Source organism: Caretta caretta, chromosome 11 (genome assembly GCF_965140235.1).
Source record: "Caretta caretta isolate rCarCar2 chromosome 11, rCarCar1.hap1, whole genome shotgun sequence".
NCBI classification, from domain to species: Eukaryota; Metazoa; Chordata; order Testudines; family Cheloniidae; genus Caretta; species Caretta caretta.
This window is the reverse complement of record NC_134216.1, coordinates 80121710-80141930: the sequence shown is the minus strand read 5'-3', so window position 1 is coordinate 80141930 and position 20221 is coordinate 80121710. Positions and strand designations below refer to the sequence as shown.

At 42.4% G+C, this 20221-nt stretch overlaps 1 protein-coding gene across 5 annotated transcripts in view; it reads right to left on the bottom strand.

Annotated features, from left to right (window-relative positions):
• Positions 1–20221, bottom strand: part of ADARB1 (adenosine deaminase RNA specific B1) — a 244668-nt gene that overhangs the window by 224133 nt on the left and 314 nt on the right. The gene's annotated exons all lie outside the window — the stretch shown is intronic.

Sequence of the window (20221 nt, the reverse complement as noted above, 5' to 3'; positions counted from 1 at the left end):
CCTTCCCAAACAGCATGGAGCCTTGGTCGACCTACTGAGGTTGACAGCACAAGTGCAGACACTGTATGACCTGTATCAACCTCAACAATCCTCTAGCAGCTGTCCCACAATACCCCCCTCCTTGCAGCAGTGACCACTCTGGGCACAACTGTAAACTCCACTGCCCAAGGGTCACAGAGACCAGAAGCCACCACCTCCTTTAAAGTCCTCTGTGCGCTTTTGAAATGCCTTTTCCTGATTATCCGCCTTGGTGAGCACACCTAGCAGTTCACCCTTGTGTGCAACTGCACAACTGACCATGCCAGCTCCATACACTAGACATGTTTCTGCCTGGGGCAAAGAGAAGATATTGGATCTCCTGGGCTTGTGGGGTGAAGAGGTTGTGGAAGCACAGCTACAGACCAGCCGTAGAAACGTGTACATCTATGAACAAATTGTATGGGGAATGCAGTCAAAGGGGTATGACAGGGATCAGCAGCAGTGCCACTTGAAAGTGGTGGAACTTCACCAAGGATACCTTAAGGCCAGAGAGGCCAACAGTAGATCAGGTGCTACTCCATAGACCTCCTGCTTTTACAATGAACTGCATGCCATTCTTGTCAAAGACCTCATCAGCATCCCACAGACTACTGTGGATACCTCAGAAAAGCCAGAGACAAAGACCACTGCTGTGAACAGCAAGGAGGATGCAGAGAGAGGCTCTAGTAATACTGTGAGCCAGGACCTGTTCAAGATTCCATCACACTCTAGCCAGCCCTTCCAGGTGAGCATGGATAAGCTTGATAAAGGGGAAGGGAACTCTGATAAGTATGTGCATGCATTTTCTCTTAAAACGTTTAAATTTAAAGGTGGTAACCATCCCATCCCCAAGACAAGACAAAAGTATCTAGTTTTCATTGTTTTACTTGTATGAGAAGAAGCAGAGGTACAATAAACAGAGGTAGAGTTGTCATCCTCTTTTCATTTCCCTGTTGGATTAGGTGGTGAGGGAGGGCCACGCAGAGCACTTTATTTATGTACGCAGGAAGGTCCCTTTTATCCCCCTGAGAGCCTCTAAGAAGCAACACTGTTCTACTCACAAGCACGGAGTCTGTGTATAACAAAAGAAAACTTTTATTAAAAAGGAAAGAGAACCCAGAATTCATTTGGGAAGACACCACAACCACAATTCAAAAGCATGTAACCATAAGCATTTGAAATACCCACAGCACAATACATTGGGCAATGTCCTTTGTCTCAGTTTCCCTCTTTGCTTTGTAAAAGTCTGATGGACAAATGTCTCTTTACCACGCCACTCTTTTCCTACACTGCACCCCAAGCATTGTCATTAGTCAGCAAAGACCTCGATTTCAGAGGTGCAGTTACATGGGTCTAGCTCCCACCCCTGAAAAGCGGGTAGGGAGCTGTATCAAGCAATGCCTTCCACTGTTATGTTTGCAATGCACTGCAAAGTAAGGCTCAATATGGTATCTCTTAAAAGGGATTAGAGGACTTCAGCACTAATCTTAGGGTTTTTTTTAAAAGAAATGAATGGTGCAAAGTAATCTTCATTACTGCACAAAATGGAAAAGTGCAAGTATTTAGGGACCATTCTCCGATACACAGAATACTTTGTAAAAACAGCTACTGAAGTTGTTTTTAACAGCTATATTCTATTATACACAGAAGATATGTCCAAACATACATTCTTTCCCACTCATCCCTGCCTCTGTTATCACTGCTGCTGCTTGCTGCTCACTACCACTTCTGCGATGCTGTGTTCTGAGGGTCCCCCACTTAGTCCAGCTCTTCGTGATTTCACTGGGTAGCAGGAAAACTGTGCTGCTGTCTCTTTGGAGCTCAATCAATAAAAATATTCAAGAATGCACTTATTACTAAGTCTCATACTGCACATGGATTAGAAGGACAATGTCAGGTTTAAACGCTTTTTATTTACTTACCTATTTTACTAATAATTTTAACCTGTGCAACATTAAATCATAGTTTTAAGACTTCTCACTACTCATAGTATTTACTTTTGCATTTCTATTAGCTTGCACAATGGAAACAAACTAATCAATTTCACTTTTGTTCACTTAGTTCACTTGTTGACTCTCACACACTAGTCATGCGATCTTTTTAAACAAATAACTTCCCTTATGGTTTTGCAAGACATTTTCCCAATGCATTTTTAATCATGAAAACAGTGCAGTTTTGTAAAAACTTGTTTTTACTTAGCTTAAATGTGGACCCAATATTATTTTTAAATGTGGTTCCGAAAATCCTAATGAAAATATTCATCCTACGTGTTCCAGTTAATCTTTGTGCAAACAGCTTCTGAATGAGTAGAGCTGGCTGAACAGCCTTTTGAGTTAAAGATTTTACAAGATCCAATCAGTGGTGTAGCAGTGGTGTCTTTCATATTAACCCTAGCAACTCAATACTTTAGATAGAAGAAAAGTTTCATTAGAGAAAAATGCAAAGTAAACAGACTTTACGAACACTACATTTTGAGCCAAACAAAAAGCTTTTACAAAACTAACTGAAATGTCACTGATTTCAAAAAATGCATGAAAAGTTTTGTCTTCAATAATCATTTCCTTTCAATTTGCAACCCAAACACTGCAGCATTATGGCAGTAGAGAGAACCAATAAATAAAGTTTACTAGAAACTGACCAAAATTTTCAAGTGTAAAGTTAGGACTCTGAATATTTGATACAGTAGAACTTCAAAGATACGAACACCAGCGTTACAGACTTACCAGTCTACCTGACACCCCAGATCAGCCAGCAGCACAGACCCAAAAAAAAAGAAAATACTGTACTGCCTTGGGGCTTCAGCCACTGTGGCAGGGGAGGGAGATGTCAGGGCTCCAGGCAGAGGCAGGGGAGCTCGGGACTTCTGACGCTCGGGATCTCTGGGGTTCAGGGCTTTAGACAGGGGAGGAGCACTCGAGCTCGGGGCTTCAGCCTGACAGATCCACTCCCAGTTTTAGCCCAGGGGGGAGGGCGCACCAGGGCTTTAGCTAGGAGAGGAGCACCTGTTTCAACCCCAGCACTCCCCCATAGCTAAAGCTCCGATCCCAGCACCACTCCACCCAGCTGAAACCAGACGCGAAGCCACAGGGCTGAAGCCCCAGGCCCCAGCGCTCCCCCAAGTCTAAAGCCCTGAGCCCTGGCGGCCCCTAGGGTCAGAAGTCCCGACCCCTTCCCACCCTGAGCCCTGACAACACTGTTCCCTCTAAGCTGTGTGCGTGTGTACACAGATCCTAAACACTGCGCGCACAAAAATTTGCACAGAAGAAATTATTGTGTGTACACGGCCTGTCAAAAATTAGAGGGAACACTGCCTGACACCCACCCCAGCCCTGCGGCTGCAGCCCCAACTCCCCTGTGGCTGAGGCCCATAACATCTTGTTCAGAGTTATGGACCATTGCAGAGTTACTGACAACCCCCATTCCCAAGGTGTCCAACACCGAGGTTCTACTGTACCTGAAAGTGGCCCCATTTTGAGATGCTAAGCATCTGCAGCTCCGACTGAATTCAACAGGAATGGGAGCTGCAGGCTCTCAGCACCTCAGCAACCATGCACTTAAATAAGAGCCTACATTGTAAGCAGAGCCACAACAATGCCTGTTATTAAGGTTGCATATAAAAATTTCTATTTTAAACCCCATTTTCAGGTGCTTATAACCACGGCTGTGAGTTTGTCATGGATTCTGTGACTTTCCGTGACTTCTGCAGCAGCCAGTGTGGCGGGCCTGTGGGCCATCTGAGCAGCCCCCAGGCTAGCCTCACCAGCTGCTGCTGGGGCAGTCTCAGGGCACCACGCCTCCCGCCCCCAACAGCAGCAGGAGTTTGGGTGTGGGAGGGGGCTCAAGGCTGGAGCGTGGGAGGGGGTGAAGGCTCTGGGCAACGCTTACCTTGGGGGAGCTCCCCAGAAGCGACAACATCCCTTGGCTCCAAGCGGAGGCATGGCCAGGGGGCTCTGTGCACTGCCTCCACCTGCAGGCACTGTCCTTGCAGCTCCCACTGGCCGCAGTTCCTGGCCAATGGGAGCTGCGGAGCCAGAGCTCAGGGCAGAGGCAGTACACAGAGCTGCCTGGCCATGTCTCCACCGAGGAGCAGAGGGAGGGGGATGATGCCGCTTCTGGGGAGGCATGGAGCCAGGTAGGGAGCCTGCCAATCCTTTCCCCTCGCCCCCAGCACCAGCAGAGGTCTTGGGCCATGCACGACCACCCCCATCTCCCTCCCCCAAGATGTAGTCAGGGGCATATAGTACTAGTCATGGACAGGTCATGGGCCATGAACTTTTATTGCCTGTAACCTGTCCATGACTTTTACTAAAAATACCTGTGGCTAAAACATATAACTGTCAAGCAGCATGGGCAGAAGTTTTCTATGCCTGTGTCTGCCTCAGATTAGGTTTTTTTCCCCTCCCTTTTGCTCGAGCTTAAATCAGATCAGCCCTTTGCAAAAATGAGGTTGGCAAAACTACATTAATATAGTGAAAAATAAAAATCAGATAGAAAAGTTAACAGCTTTAGTATACCTGTGGTTTGGAGTAAGTAGCTGAAATTTGGCAGAAGGATTGTCCTAAAATCAGAGATGCCATTTACTTTCCCTGTGAAAGTCTATCCAGATTTGACCTAGTTATAAACCACAGAAAATTGTTCTCACAATTTCAAGACTTCCAAAACAAAAAGCACAAACCTGTGTGAAATTCCGAGTCAGGCATTGCAACTGGTCCCCAAACTCATCACCTATTTTCCACTCACTCTTAAAGCACTCCGATTCTGATTATTCATGCTATCCCTTCCTGAATGAGTGCACTGAGGACATACCTGGATTTTATCAGTGTCCCTAAAAACAACAGATCCAAACTCTCAGCTCATTCCAACCCACATCCCCTTAGAGAGATGAAAGGACAAAGCTGACTTTTGTATTGAAAAATCCCTTGAAAAGAATGACCTTAGAATGGACCACTCCAGAAAGGAAGAAAGGCATAAACATAATCTCCTTAAAACTATATCTGGTTTAACAGGAAAAAAAAATCATTACATGGTTGTCAATCCCCAAAATACATTCAACTTTTTTGCCAAAGCCCCTCAGCACAGAAAAATCATGACTCAAGTGGCAGAAGCAGGATCTCTGAAGGAATTTTTGTAGACCAGATCATAAAGTTCTCTAAAGTGGAACTTCAAATCCTCATCCATCTTTCTGCAAACAGCTCTAATACATAGTATCTCTGCTCTAAGCCTTAGCTCTCACTCTTTCCCTGTTTCTTCTAAGGAAGTAAAGGTCCACAATAGTCTGGAAAGGTATTAGAAAACAAAAGATCCATCAAATCAGCTCCTGGCTTTCTCTGACATCACACCTCTGATTCTACTAGATTCTCTTCCAGATCAATGCTCTTCAGCACTGCTTCCTAGAGTGGCATATTTGGCTCAACCACCCCTCTTTCTCAACAGAGGAGTGGGAGGGCCAAATTTGAGTGCGGCTGCAACCAGATCACAATGCCACTCATTCTAATTTGGTCCAGCCTTCCCTCCAGCAGCCAGGCAAAATATGTCGCCCTAGGCCAATGAGAAGGGGGGCAGCAGATTACCTTGAACAGCCTCTGGCACCAACACCTTTCACTGCTGTCAAGACAGGAAGCAGCTACCAACCTGGGCCGGAGCTGACCACAAAGCGAGCTGCGCCTCAATCCCTGCCTCAGGCCTGCTGCCATTGAGATGACCAGCCTTCAGTGAGACCCCCTACACTCCCTGAAATAGGACTGTCATGTCACATCCCTGCCCACTATGGGATAGGACCAGCCCACTAACCTCCCACAAGCAGTCATTGACTCAGCAAGGAAGCGGAAGCCAAAATGCTGACAACTCCACCCCATTTTTCTGAAATGATGCCTGGATCCTACAGGAGTCTCCATGGGTTGTCTTCAAAAAGGCTTGCTGGAACTCTCCACTCTTCTCAAATACTTGAGATCCTACTGTACACATACCTGGCACCCCATATGTTACAGCTGACTCAGGTATTTCTATCACTGCATGGCTTGTTCTCGACAAGGTCATAGTTGCTGATACCATTGTAACAAAATTGTCCCAGAAAATTAAACAAAATAGCAGTTACATGTGGCAGTGTAGATTTTAGACCCTTCTCTAAAAACTGGATTCCAAAACGCCTTGTTCTTGTCAGTTATTGGGTCTGAGACTCAGAGCTAGCTCCTGCAAACTACAAAAACCTCAATCCTGCACACAAACCTCTTTTACTGATTAAAAAACTAAAATCATGAAACTAAATATTGATTAATATTTTCACCATCTTCTAAAATGAATTTAATTAGTTTCTGATTTCCAAATATTCAAGTCCACCATTTATATAAAATCCTTAAAATGCAAAAGAATATTAACAATATATTCTAACAGAAGGGAAAAAATGCATTCTTTGTTATTAAAAGATAGGTAACAGCCAAGAAATAGCCACATTCAATGTAGGTACAAAAGAAACTGTGGTTTTAAAAAGTAATTTAAGCTTCCTCATGTGATCATTTTTTAAAAGGTCCTTTATAGTATGCTATAAATTTCAATTTCACATTGAAAAGGGCCTCTGCAACCAAATATAACTAAAACCAAATGTAACATTAGTACCTAACCTTAAGCACCAAAATCCATATTTCGGCCCCATTCATCCACTGTCTTCAGTAGAAGTTGTGGAAACAACACCTGTGAATATCAAGCCATCTGTGTGCCCAAGATAAAGGTTTTGGCCTAGAATTTTTTCTTTAGCTTATTACTATTGGCACCAAATGCCTTGGGACATCATATACAGATGTGCTTATAGTATATAGCCTTATTGGTACATACTCAGTATTACAATTCCAAAACTTCCAAAATCAGGTCAGATACCTAAAATATGAGATTAAAAAAAAATCTTATGACTTTGAGGAAAAAAAACTAAATGATGTTTAACTTCGTACATTAACCATGTTTAACTTTGACTCCTTTGCAGGAGCTCTCGCTAGACGTTGTGAAGGATGGATGTCTTGATGATTACCTATTCTGTTCATGCCCTCTGGGGCACCTGGCATTGGCCACTGTCGGAAGACATAAGAACAGCCATACTGGGTCAGACCAAAGGTCCATCTAGCCCAGTATCCTGTCTTCTGACAGTGGCCAAAGACAAGCTACTGGGCTAGATGGACCTTTGGTCTGACCCAGTATAGCCGTTCTTATGTAGAATTCTCTAGCCAGCTTACAGATCTCGTAGTGCTGGGCACTGTACAAACACAGAGTACGAGTCAGTTCCTGCTCTGAAGAGCTTAGAATCTAGTGCAAAGTGTAGTTAGTTATGTGGGAGTTGGACACAGGAAACACAAACTCATTTCATACACGGGCTACCAAAATTCCATTAGATAAGGACAATTCATCCCGATTGAACTCGGCAGGATTCAAAACTGGTGACATACAGGCAAAAGCCTCTACAGTTCATTAGCAAAGCTTTAAGACATCCACTCCCCATAATTGTTAATGTTACATCTTTGAGAATGACGCTTGTTTTTGAAAGATAAGCTTACCAAAACAATTTCTCAGCCTGCTCCAGAAACAGACTGTGATATTGTAGTTACAGATAGCATAACTAAATGCAACAATGCCCCTATTTTGGTAATCTCTGGGGAACAAACTCAGGACCTATAGATGTAAAAGCATGAACCTCTACCACATCACCTGAAGAATCAGATCTCTTGTCTTAGATAACATGTAAAGGTTTATCTGGTAAAGGCACAGTGCCACACTATGTTAGCATGTGCTACAGATTCACCCAGTCTCAAAGACTGTGTGGTAAAGTAGATAAAAATTTACTCTGTTATATTAGAAACTGGGGTTCTATTCCCAACTGTGTCTGTAGTGACCTTTCAGAGTAACAGCCGTGTTAGTCTGTATTCGCAAAAAGAAAAGGAGTACTTGTGGCACCTTAGAGACTAACCAATTTATTTGAGCATGAGCTTTTGTGAGCTACAGCTCACTTCATCGGATGCATACCGTGGAAAATACAGAAGATGTATTAACATTAAGATATAAGAACATCTTCTGTATTTTCCACAGTATGCATCCGATGAAGTGAGCTGTAGCTCACGAAAGCTTATGCTCAAATAAATTGGTTAGTCTCTAAGGTGCCACAAGTACTCCTTTTCTTTTTGTAGTGATCTTGTGCAAGCTCTCAGCTATCTTACCTCTGAAATAGGCAAATTACAGTTATACCCTCAAGACAGCAGTTTGAGCTATATTCTCATAAGGGTATACAAAAATATTAACATCAGCCCATGGAAGAACTGGGACTAGAACTCATGATGTCTGGGTTTGCAGGGAATTGTTGGAGAAGTCTCTCACAACCTGGTTTTCTTTCCCAAAATTGTGAGGCCAGAGCTTCTCATCATGGCAAGACTGTTTACAACAGAGGCTACATCATATTACTCAGCATAAAAATCGCAAAAGTCTGCAACAGTGTGTAAGTAGCATTCCAAAAGTATCAACTGTCATTCAAGACATGACTGTTTACGTAAAAGATTTATTACACAGGAGGCCTGCATATTTTTAGAGGTAGCTAGCACTACAAGTGAGCATTAGATAAACAATTAGTTTTAAAAAGCTATTTCATCATTAATTATTCTAAACATGTCCTGCTTCCCAAACATTGGCCTGCTTCCATCCCCAGAAGTGTAGTCAGCTCCCATATTGACACTACAGCCTGGCACATGACACATTTTACATCTACAGTAGAACCTCAGAGTTATGAACACCTCAGGAATGGAGGTGGTGAGTTATGAATATTTCAGAGTTACACAGTCTAAACAAAACGTTATGGTTGTTCTTTCAAAAGTTTACCCCTGAACAAGGACTCAATACAGCTTTGAAACTTTACTATGCAGAAGAAAAATGCACCTTTTAACCATCTTAACTGAAAGGAAACAAGTACAGAAAAAGTTTCCTTACTTTATCAAATTTTTTTTTAAACTTTCCCTTTTTTTTAGTATTTTATGTTTAACACAGTACTGTACTGCAGTGGTGAGTTGGAGCCGGTTCGCGTGAACCGGTTGTTAAATTTTGAAGCACTTTTAAAACCGGTTGTTAAAAATAGTTATGAAAACAAATGTTATAAAATGATCTTAAAACCGAATAATCTTATAAAACAGTGTAGAAAATAATACAGCAGGGGTCGGCAACTGGCGGCATGCAAGCCAATTTTTACTGACACACTGCTGCCACACAGCTGGCCCCACTCAGCCTGCTGCCTGCCTGGGTGAATGGAACTGAGTGGATCCGGCAGCCGGGCCCCCAGCTGGCAGGAGCCAGCAGATGGAACCCCAGACCGGCGGCCGCCGGCCCTGCGCAGCCCACCGCCGGCCTGGAGTTCCAGCTGCTGGCCCCTTCCCAGCTGGGGTCCCAGCCATTGGCCCCGCTCATCCCGCTGCTGGCCTGGGTGAACGGAGCCCCCAGCCAGCAGCAGGCTGAGCGGGGCCGGCAGCCAGGACCCCAGCTGGCAGGAACCGGTGGACTGAACCCCAGACCGGAGGCAGGTGAGCCACTGCCAGTCTGGGGTTCTGTCCGCCACCCCACTCAGCCCACTGATGGTCTGGGGTTCCGGCTGACAGCCCTTTGCCAGCTGGGGTCCTGGCCATCAGCCCCGCTCAGCCTGCTGCTGACCTGGAATACCAGCCACCAGCCCCGCTTACCTCGCTGCTGGTCTGGGGTTCTAGTCACCTGGCCGCCAGCCCCGCTTAGGCCGCTGCCAGTCTGGGGTTCCATTGGGGGCTCTTGTCAATGTAAAATTTATAACTGGCATGGGAAACCTTACATTAATGAAGACTTGGCACGCCACTTCTCAAAAGTTGCCGACCCCTGTAATATGGTATATAAAATAAACTTCAAATGCAAAGGGATGCACAATTCTAGCCGTTAAAGAGCCGTTTCTACAACAGATAGATCAAGATTTATGTTGCTACATGCATGCGCATGTAATGTCGTCACAGGCTGCAACTCAGTTGCATCCAAGTTCATCCTGATGCGAGACAAACGTCTAGTTTATTATTTTATTAACAGGGATCGCACTTGCCTCGTTCGTGCACTTGCTCAACTGTTTTCTATCCAATTCAACAAGACCAGTGAGTCATAGTCGGTCTGTTTGTTTCTACTAAATTGTGCGTGATATTTCAGTGTGTAATACTAACTGGACTGTTATTCGAAGATTAAAGTTTTCTATTCAATATTATTTACCCTTCATAATGAAACGCCAGAAAAGCATTAGTGATTGGTTTTCCAATAAAATGACAAAGGTCAGCTCCCAGACTACTGCACTGGGGAGCACAGCATGGGGAGGAGGTGACCAGCCCTCTGTGGAGAAAGAAGTGGTTCGGGACTATTTAGAAATGCTGGACGAGCACAAGTCCATGGGGATGCACTGCATCCGGGAGTGCTAAAGGAGTTGGCGGATGTGATTGCAGAGCCATTGGCCATTATCTTGGAAAACTCATGGCGATCAGGGGAAGTCCCGGACAACTGGAAAAAGGCTAATGTAGTGCCCATCTTTAAAAAAGGGAAGGAGGATCCTGGGAACTACAGGCCAGTCAGCCTCACCTCAGTCCATGGAAAAATCATGGAGCAGGTCCTCAAGGAATCAATTCTGAAGCACTTAGAGGAGAGGAAAGTGATCAGGAACAGTCAGCATGGATTCATCAAGGGAAAGTCATGCCTGACTAATCTAATTGCCTTCTATGACAAGATAACTGGCTCTGTGGATGAGGGCAAAGCGGTGGATGTGTTGTTCCTTGACTTTAGCAAAGCTTTTGACACTGTCTCCCACAGTATTCTTGCCAGCAAGTTAAAGAAGTATGGGCTGGATGAATGGACTATCAGGTGGATAGAAAGTTGGCTAGATTGTCGGGCTCAATGGGTAGTGATCAATGGCTCCATGTCTAGTTGGCAGCCGGTATAAAGTGGAGTGCCCCAAGGGTCAGTCCTCAGGCTGGTTTTGTTCAATATCTTCATAAATGATCTGGAGGGTGGTGTGGATTGCACCCTCAGCAAATTTGCAGATGACACTAAACTGGGAGGAGAGGTAGATACGCTGGAGAGTAGGGATAGGATACAGAGGGACCTAGACAAATTAGAGGATTGGGCCAAAAGAAATCCGATGAGGTTCAACAAGGACAAGTGCAGAGTCCTGCACTTAGGATGGAAGAATCCCATGCACCGCTACAGACTAGGGACCGAATGGCTAGGCAGCAGTTCTGCAGAAAAGGACCTAGGGGTTACAGTGGATGAGAATCTGGATATGAGTCAACAGTGTGCCCTTGTTGCCAAGAAGCCCAATGGCATTTTGGGATGTATAAGTAGGGGCACTGCCAGCAGATCGAGGGACGTGATCGTTCCCCTCTATTCTACATTGGTGAGGCCTCATCTGGAGTACTGTGTCCAGTTTTGGGCCCCACACTACAAGAAGGATGTGGAAAAATTGGAAAGAGTCCAGCGGAGGGCAACGAAAATGATTAGGGGACTGGAACACATGACTTATGAGGAGAGGCTGAGGGAACTGGGATTGTTTAGTCTGCGGAAGAGAAGAATGAGGGGGGATTTGATAGCTGCTTTCAACTACCTGAAAGAGGGTTCCAAAGACGATAGCTGTAGACTGTTCTCAGTGGTAGCTGATGATAGAACAAGGAGTAATGGTCTCAAGTTGCAGTGGGGGAGGTATAGGTTGGATATTAGGAAAAACTTTTTCATTTGAGGGTGGTGAAACACTGGAATGCGTTACCTAGGGAGGTGGTGGAATCTCCTTCCTTTGAGGTTTTTAAGGTCAGCCTTGACAAAGCCCTGGCTGGGATGATTTAGTTGGGGATTGCTCCTGCTTTGAGCAGGGGGTTGGACTAGATGACCTCCTGAGGTCCCTTCCAACCCCAATATTCTATGATTAGTCAGTAGTTCTAGTAGTGAAAATAATGATTTAAATACTGAAAACACCAATGACAATTTTGGTGATGAAAATACCTTAAATGTTGAATCATCTGAAAATGTGTCTGCAACGGAAGAGGATTTACATGATTGTGAAAATGTAGTACCCAATTGTTGGACTGCCAAGCAGCACAATATTTTTTTAAAGAAATATAATGGCTTGATAATTGAAGGCAAAAAACTTGGCTGTTTCCACTGTGCAAATATGTCACATTTGAGGGTCATTGAAGGAAAATCTTTACACATTTCTTCAGAATGGCAAAAGTGTACTATTAAAGCATCTGGAACAGATAAAAAAGTTCAGCAAGCTTCATTAGGGAAAAAAAGAAGGAACGTTTGGAATCAAGCTCTCATTTGAGAGTTATAAATATTTTCAATGAATCTAAAAAAAGAAACTCTCACTATAGTGATTGATAAACTTACTGAACAAAATATTGCAATAACCAGCAAAATTTTCAACATAGTTTACAGCTTAGTAAAAAGAAACCGACCAATATCGGATATGGAGGATGAAGTGGAGCTACAAATTAAGAATGAAACCAATTTAGGGAATGGCCTACATTCTCGATTTTCAGCCATCAGAATCGTAGAGCATATTGCTGAATTAATAAGAAAACAAATTTTTAGTAAAATCATCTAAAACAATTCAAAGATTTGTATTATTATTGAATAAGCTTCTACAATTTCAAGTAAAACTGTGCTTGTAAGTCTTACAAAATGTGAATTACAAGATTCTTCAATAGCAGAAAATATTTATAATGTTTTGAGAAATATATTAACTGATACAGGACTTGACACAGAATATTTAAAGAAAAATTTAATCGGATTTTGTTCTGATGGCGCAGGCACCATGCTTGGACATAAATCTGGAGTTGCTACAAGACTGCTTCAAGATTTTTCCAAACATTATAATTCGGCATTGTTTGATGAATATTATTTTTAGTAATAAAAGGGCGAATTTAACAATTAAACGTATCTCAAGCTTTATGACCATCTATTTGCTGGGAAAACCACTAAGTTCTTGGAACCCAATACAATATGTTAAAGCATGGATGAGAAGTCATCGATCCACATTAGATACCAGAGTTTGTGTATCCAAAACGAAAGATTATGGAGAAGATCAAGAAGCCATTTGGAAATTACTACCTAATTAGTAATAAATAATGTACTTAAATATTCTTTAAAATATTGCTTGTTGCATTGTATACTTCAACATGAATATATTACACTTTTTATTTTTAACAACTTAAGTAGTTCACAGGTAATATTTTAAAAATACAAGAATAATAGACATTTCATTCTTAAATATTATTATCGTTTGCTTACTCATACATCTCTTCTTTATATTTTCTTCTTTTCAAATGTATTTTAAATTCGTTTAAGAAAGCAATACTTTGTTTCTATTGTAATAAACGTAAAAAAAATTGTTTTTATTGTTAAGTATGACTCCCAATGACTCAATGCATTGCCATTTCTTATGGAAAAAGGTACAAAAAATACGTACTGTGGCACATCCCTTAAATCATAACTTTTTATAGGGAACCGGTTGTTAAGATTTTGGCAGCTCATCACTGCTCCCTTAAATCATAACTTTTTATAGGGAACCGGTTGTTAAGATTTTGGCAGCTCATCACTGCTGTACTGTATTTGTGCTTTTTTTTGGGGGGGGGGCGCGTTTGTCATCTCTCTGCTGCTGCCTGATTGCATATTTCTGGTTCCAAATAAGGTGTGTGGTTGACTGATCAGTTCGTAACTCTGAGGTTCTACTGTAGAACAGTCTCCTGATGGAAGAAGCAGCAACGTTTTATACGGAGTCAAACAGCATGGCAAACGTGTTACTGTGTTTTCAAGTAAGCAAAATTGTACCACATACTTAACTCAAACCAATAGGTCCTGTTTACACTAAGAAAAATGGGATCATTTAATTCATTACTGGTAAAACCAACAGCTTGTCTACACTACCTGCCGGATTGGTGGGCAGCGATCGATCCAGCAGGGGTCGATCTATCACATCTAATATAGACGTGATAAATCGACCGCTAAGCGCTCTCCCGTTGACTCCAGTACTCCACCAGAACGAGGAGTGCAAGCAGAGTCAACAGGAGAGCTTCAGCTGTCGACTTACCGCAGTGAAGTTGCGTATCTTAGATCGACCCCGTGCAGTAGTGTAGACAAGCCCTCAATCAGGGGTAGAAGTAGACATTGCTCTGGCATTTTTACCATTATGTCATCTACCTCCTGCTCGGAGCCCCCCAAGCCTCATCTCTATGCTTCTTCAGTAGCCTCAAAGCTAATAGGGAAATTCCAACATGGTGCATGCTAGGTGCATCACATTGGCTCTGGTGCTAGTTGAGCATTCAAAGTTGCTAGCAGAAAAATAAAAAGACTAATTTAGAATCATGTGTGTGGAATGTCTTATCTTTGCTAATTAGCACCTAGCTGAAGAGCTAATGGAAAGCATAGCTCAAAAAACAGTTTTGCTTTTAAAGACTTGATCCAACTTTATGACCGGTTTCAGAGAAAACCTGGATTTGTGCTGGAAATGGCCCACCTGTTGATCACTTTAGATAAGCTATTACCAGCAGGACAGTGGGGTGGGAGGAGGTATTGTTTCATATTCTCTGTGTGTATATAAAGTCTGCTGCAGTTTCCATGGTAAACATCTGATGAAGTGAGCTGTAGCTCACGAAAGCTCATGCTCAAATAAATTGGTTAGTCTCTAAGGTGCCACAAGTACTCCTTTTCTTTTAACTTTATGACCGACACTGCTCAAAACGACACATACCTATGTAACACTTTTGACAAGTTTGAGATGACAAGGTTCCTTCGCTTATAGAACTCAGCTGAATGAAAAATTCTTAAGCAGTGTTCTGTCCAGACCTCAAAGGGGGCCAGCAGGAATGCACAAAAAAGGGAGGAGCTACAACAAGCAGCAGCCACTCTTCCACCACCACCCAAGCGCACAACAATCTTCCTCAATCTCTGGAAAAATGTATTCAATTAAATGTGCAAAAATTAGCGGCAGCAATCTACAAGAGAGTGTAGGATGCATGCAGCTACTGTGGGATTAGGAACCTGGAAACAAACAGCAGCTCTTTTTGGGGCTATACGTGGGGAAAAAAGGTTGAAAAACCCTGATATATTTAATGTAATTTGTCATGTAATTTAAAAAAATTAAAAAAAATAAAGAAATGCTCAGGGATGGAAACAGAAGAAGTTCAAATATGGGCAAAAATGATGAAGTGTTAATATGACACCCTGAGCTAACTACTACATGCCCCAATGGAAAGCGATTTGTTTCTAATTACATACATTTAAACACCACTTACAGCAACATTGTGAGGAAAGCCACAAAAAATACTGTTTTGATTCAGTATCTGATACCATCGCAATGGCAGTTTTGACTTCAAATCTTTAAAACATTTCCTATCATCTAAAACTGGTCTGAAGAAAAAGCAGCATCAAACAAATTAGTTTTTATCTGCAACAATAATTAAGTTGACAAATTAAGTTGACTTATGTTAACTCACTTTAGCTATAGTTCAAAGAATTTTAAAATACAAAAACCCTCAACAAACAGATTTTACCCAAATTAAAATGTAACAGCTTGGCCTGCCCAAAAAAAAAAAAAAAAAAATTGTGAAGGCAATTTAAAATCCAACTAGACCCAACCAAATACTCCAGAAATAATGAAACCTAAGTATACACAGGCCAGAGAAACAGATGGCAAAGCCATGCTAGGAAAATCAATGTAGCTTGTTTTAAACAATCAGGGAACAAAGCCATTCGACCTCAAAGAGCAGCCATGGTGCTCTTTATTCTACAGTAATTAATCTATACACACATACAGTTCTCCTCTTCAAAAGAGAACAATATCAAACAGGAGTCCAAGATATTAAAAATGAAATTCTGAAGATTGGCTAGAAATTATTAGAAATGGATACAGCAATTCAGAACCTTTCTAGCAACAGCTCTCTCGATAGCATAAAGTCTGAAAAACTAACAAGGAATAGATCTCAGCTAGTCGCACAGCAACTAACTTCAAGAAGTTATTAAAATATACCTTCTATGAAGTGAATGGTTCAATGATCGGCAATAGTTCATAGAACTTTGCACCTCTAGGTCAGCAGTTCAAATCCAGACGAGACCACTACTTAAGAGTTATCTAATGATCAGGGTGAAGCAATATAAAAATCACTTTTTTTAAAATCATTGATTTAATTGAGGCTGAAGCTTTTTTAAACTAATGTATAATTAAGTATACAAAGACATACTACTGAAAGAGTCCCTTATTTGAGTTTATTGAGCTGCTACAAGAAAAAAAATGAAATACTTACAACTGAAGCCCTGACCCTGCAAACATTTAAGAAGATACGTGATTTTACACACATGATTAGCCCCACTGATTTCAGTGGGGCTATCAATGGGCTTAAAGTTAAATACCTGTATCTGCATAACATTCAGTGCATAACAGGCTAAAATTGTATTTTTATTAAAAACTTCTTAGTGGCACAGAATCTTTGTCACATCATGAAGAACTAGAACTAGTAGCACAAGGCCCACTGACTTCAACCTCAGATGAAGCATAGCCTGGATGATGCAATTCAACTTTCTTGATTTGTAGAAGCCTGATATATCAGCAGGCAATGCTGACTGAAAATACAGCATGGGCTATTTTCTTATCTATTTGCAATTGTTCTCATAATAACTATGTTAATGAGGCTCTGGACTTCTTTTCCAGCATAGTGAACATTTTAAATGTGATACTTCTTGTAGAAAATACCTCCATGGAAAATATGAAATTCTAGGGAATTAATATACAAAGCCCAGTTTAGCAATTTAAGACTACAAAATGGGAAGAAAGTAAAGAACTAGCAACATGCAAATAAAAATCTGCTTTAATTTAAAAACTGAAGCAAACAATTTTTAAATTAAAAATGGGATGTTTTTAAAATCTTTTTTATCCGCCCAGATTGGTATTTATTAAACATTTTGTGTCAGGCCCCTTGCTGATGTCTAAGGGCTTGTCTACACCTACCAGAGGATCGAGGAGCAGTGATCGATGCATCGGAGGTCGATTTAGTGGGTCTAGCGAAGACCTATTAAATCAACTGCAGATCGCTCTCCCATCGACTTCTGTACTCCACTGGATGGAGAAGAGATGGGGGAGTCAACGGGAGAGCATCTCCTGTCGACATCACGTAGTGTGGACCCCACAGTGAGTAGATCTAAGCTACATCAATTTGAGTTACGCTATTCACATAACTAAAATTGCATAACTTAGATCGAATTTCCCCTGTAGTGTAGACAAGGCCTAAGAGGGCGATCAATGACGGTCCAAGATGACTAATTTGCCCTCTGCACTGTAAGCGTTCCTAGAAATCTCTAGAACAGAATTACAATGTAAATTGGAGAGAATGGGGAACTTTGTTTTGCACCTGCCATACTTATTTTGCAAAGAAACAGAACACTTTACTGTCTAGTAATAGCTGATATTTGTTAAGTGTTACAGCCGGCTCCATACATTTCACTCTCCCTGTCCAAAAAAGCTTACAAGCTAATCTTTTCAAGACCACTATATTTACTTTGAAAACATGCTAGTTCAGAACATAAAACTCTTCTGTAAGGGTATAAAGAAGAGCAATTACATTAAGCAATTAATAATTTTAGAATACCACCATGTATATTAGGTAGGACTACAAATATACCTCACTGTAAACTTCTTTCATAACTGAGCATTTAAAAAATTATCACTAACATGTTAACATACCAGCATAATTCATTTCTTTAACCACAATATTTCAGAAATCAAATGAAAAAATTAATAAGCTGATGCTAGTTAGAATAGACTTTATTCCCTTTTTTAGTAAGGAGTGTCCTTAAGGTTTGTGGACTATCATTTGTAATATATAAAGCAAATTATGCAGCTGGAAGCCAATATGCAGCAGCCTGCTGGTGGCACACTTCAGTTATCCTGAGACATCACAAATTCAGAGCACTCAGTGTAACAATGAATTCCTAATGTAGGTGAAGTTAGTTCTAAAAAACATACTTAATGGTAATAAAAAAGCAGGATATGGTGGACTTATAATAAAAAGACTTTCTTTTCCTCCTTCGCCATGGTACCTTGTTGGGTTATTTAATTTTCTCCAAAGATTTTATATAGTTTCTTACATCCGCTGACATTCAAACCACATAGTAAACTGTGAATTTGCAGCACTAAACTATTTTAGAATTTTTAGATTACAGAACTGGAAAAGTAGAAACTTAAGGGTTCTTTGACCATTAGCTATGCACAAGTGTAATTAAACATTTAGGTACAACTATCTCAGCCACCAGGAGAACATATATTTGTTAATAACTAAAATGTTGTGATGCTCTCACCCCTTGTGGGCCACTCCAAAAGAAATATTCTATACACCAATGAAATTCTGAAATTACAAGTAATTTAAGGAATTTATTTTATTTAGCCCAGTGCTCAAATACCTTAATCGCGTTTCAAATTGCATAGCATAAATCTTTCTTGGTAGTCCAGGTTTTCAGTTCTGTAATTAGTTAAACCACATGTCCCCATCACCAACTACTCTACAGGGAATTGTGCTTCTCTTTACATCACTATTGTCTGCTGGTTGCAATGTATGTGTGTGCCTGCATCTTCTTCGGTCAGCCCCCCAATCCCTCTCTAATTGTTGCTCTTTACAGACAGGACCCCTCAATTCTATTAGTTTCTTGAACTTGAGTTTGTTAGAGTAATACCACTCTGAGGGCTTGTCTACGCCACGCAGCTTTTAGTGACAAGGCTGTGTCGACACATCCTTGTTGCTAAAAGTCAGCGTGCGTAAACGCTCTTTTTTGGTACTTTGTCGGCATTTTTGCCAACAAAATACTTTCAACCCCACGAGCAACATTAGCTTTGTCGGCAGGAGAGCGCTCCTGCTGACAAAGCCCCGTTCGCACTGCCACTTGCGTCGGCAAAACTTTTGTCTTTTGTGGGGGGACTTTTTAACTACCCATGAAAGACAAAAGTTTTGTTGACAGTGCCTATGCATAAACAACCCTAAATAAATCTACAGTTAGGAAATGCAAGAGCGAACTGCTGAAAAAAATACATTTTAAAGTGGAATCCCCTCACCTTACCCACTCCCTAAGACCATTGCACCATAGAAGATTAAGCATGAAAATATTGTACTCACACATCAATGAACTACATTTAAAGATCAGATGATCCTGGTCAGTTTTTATAGTGTTTCATCAACTTTTTTAAAAGGATAAATTTTAAAAGGTAATTTTAGTGAACATGGAGTACTTTAAAGCCATTTTGAGCCTTTGTCTTTGAATCGGTGTTATAAATGTGACTGAACGATACTATTTTCTAATCCCAAATCAGAGGCATTGGTATGTTTGCATGTTAGGTTCCTAAACTGCATTTTAGTTAAGCACCAAGAAACCAAAACCAAAACCCCTAGCTTTAGCTATCAATATGTTGAGTGGAGAGAAGTGAGTAGACTTACACAACTGATTTTAAAGGCAATTACCTAGGATATGAATTGCCAGAACAAGATACACGTTGCGTTTTAACTAGCAGAGCACAAAGACAGACGCGAGGGACTTTAGGTAGCTAGAAACGGACACTATGAACAGTCTCCCGTGCATCTGCCCACAGTCACAGTAAAGCCGGCTAGCGATCCCTCACACATATGGACTGAAAATCGCCAGCGGTCTTTAGGCCTAATCTTGTCTGAACTCCCTGCAGAGAGAGAGAGAGAGAGAGAGAGAGAGAGGGGGACCCAACCCCGGCACCGTGCCCCCGGCGCGGTATCCCGGCACGCAGCACGCCCCAGCAAACTCGCGCTGCGGATTGAGCAATTCGCAGCCTCGCCCGCCCCAAATATGCCAGGGATGCAGGCGGCTTCCTCAGCGCCTCTGCATCCAGCCAGTCCCGCTCCCCGGACACCGCGCCCGGGCGAGGGGAGCCGGGGGGGGGCGGCGGCCGCGGCGGGCTTGTAACGCCGGACCCGAGTCCCCCCGCCCCGGCGGGGCCGCCAGGGCCGGCTGCGGGGGTCCCGCCACCCGCCGCGCGCCCAGCGAAACCGGACGTCGCCCTGCCCCGGGGCCGGCCCCCCCCGCGGCGCCCCGCACCTGCCGCCGCGCGCCCCGGCCCCCGCCGCAGGCCCAGCGCGCGCCCCGCCGCCTGCGCCCCGAGCCCGCTCCGCCGGGACCCCCGCGCCGAGCG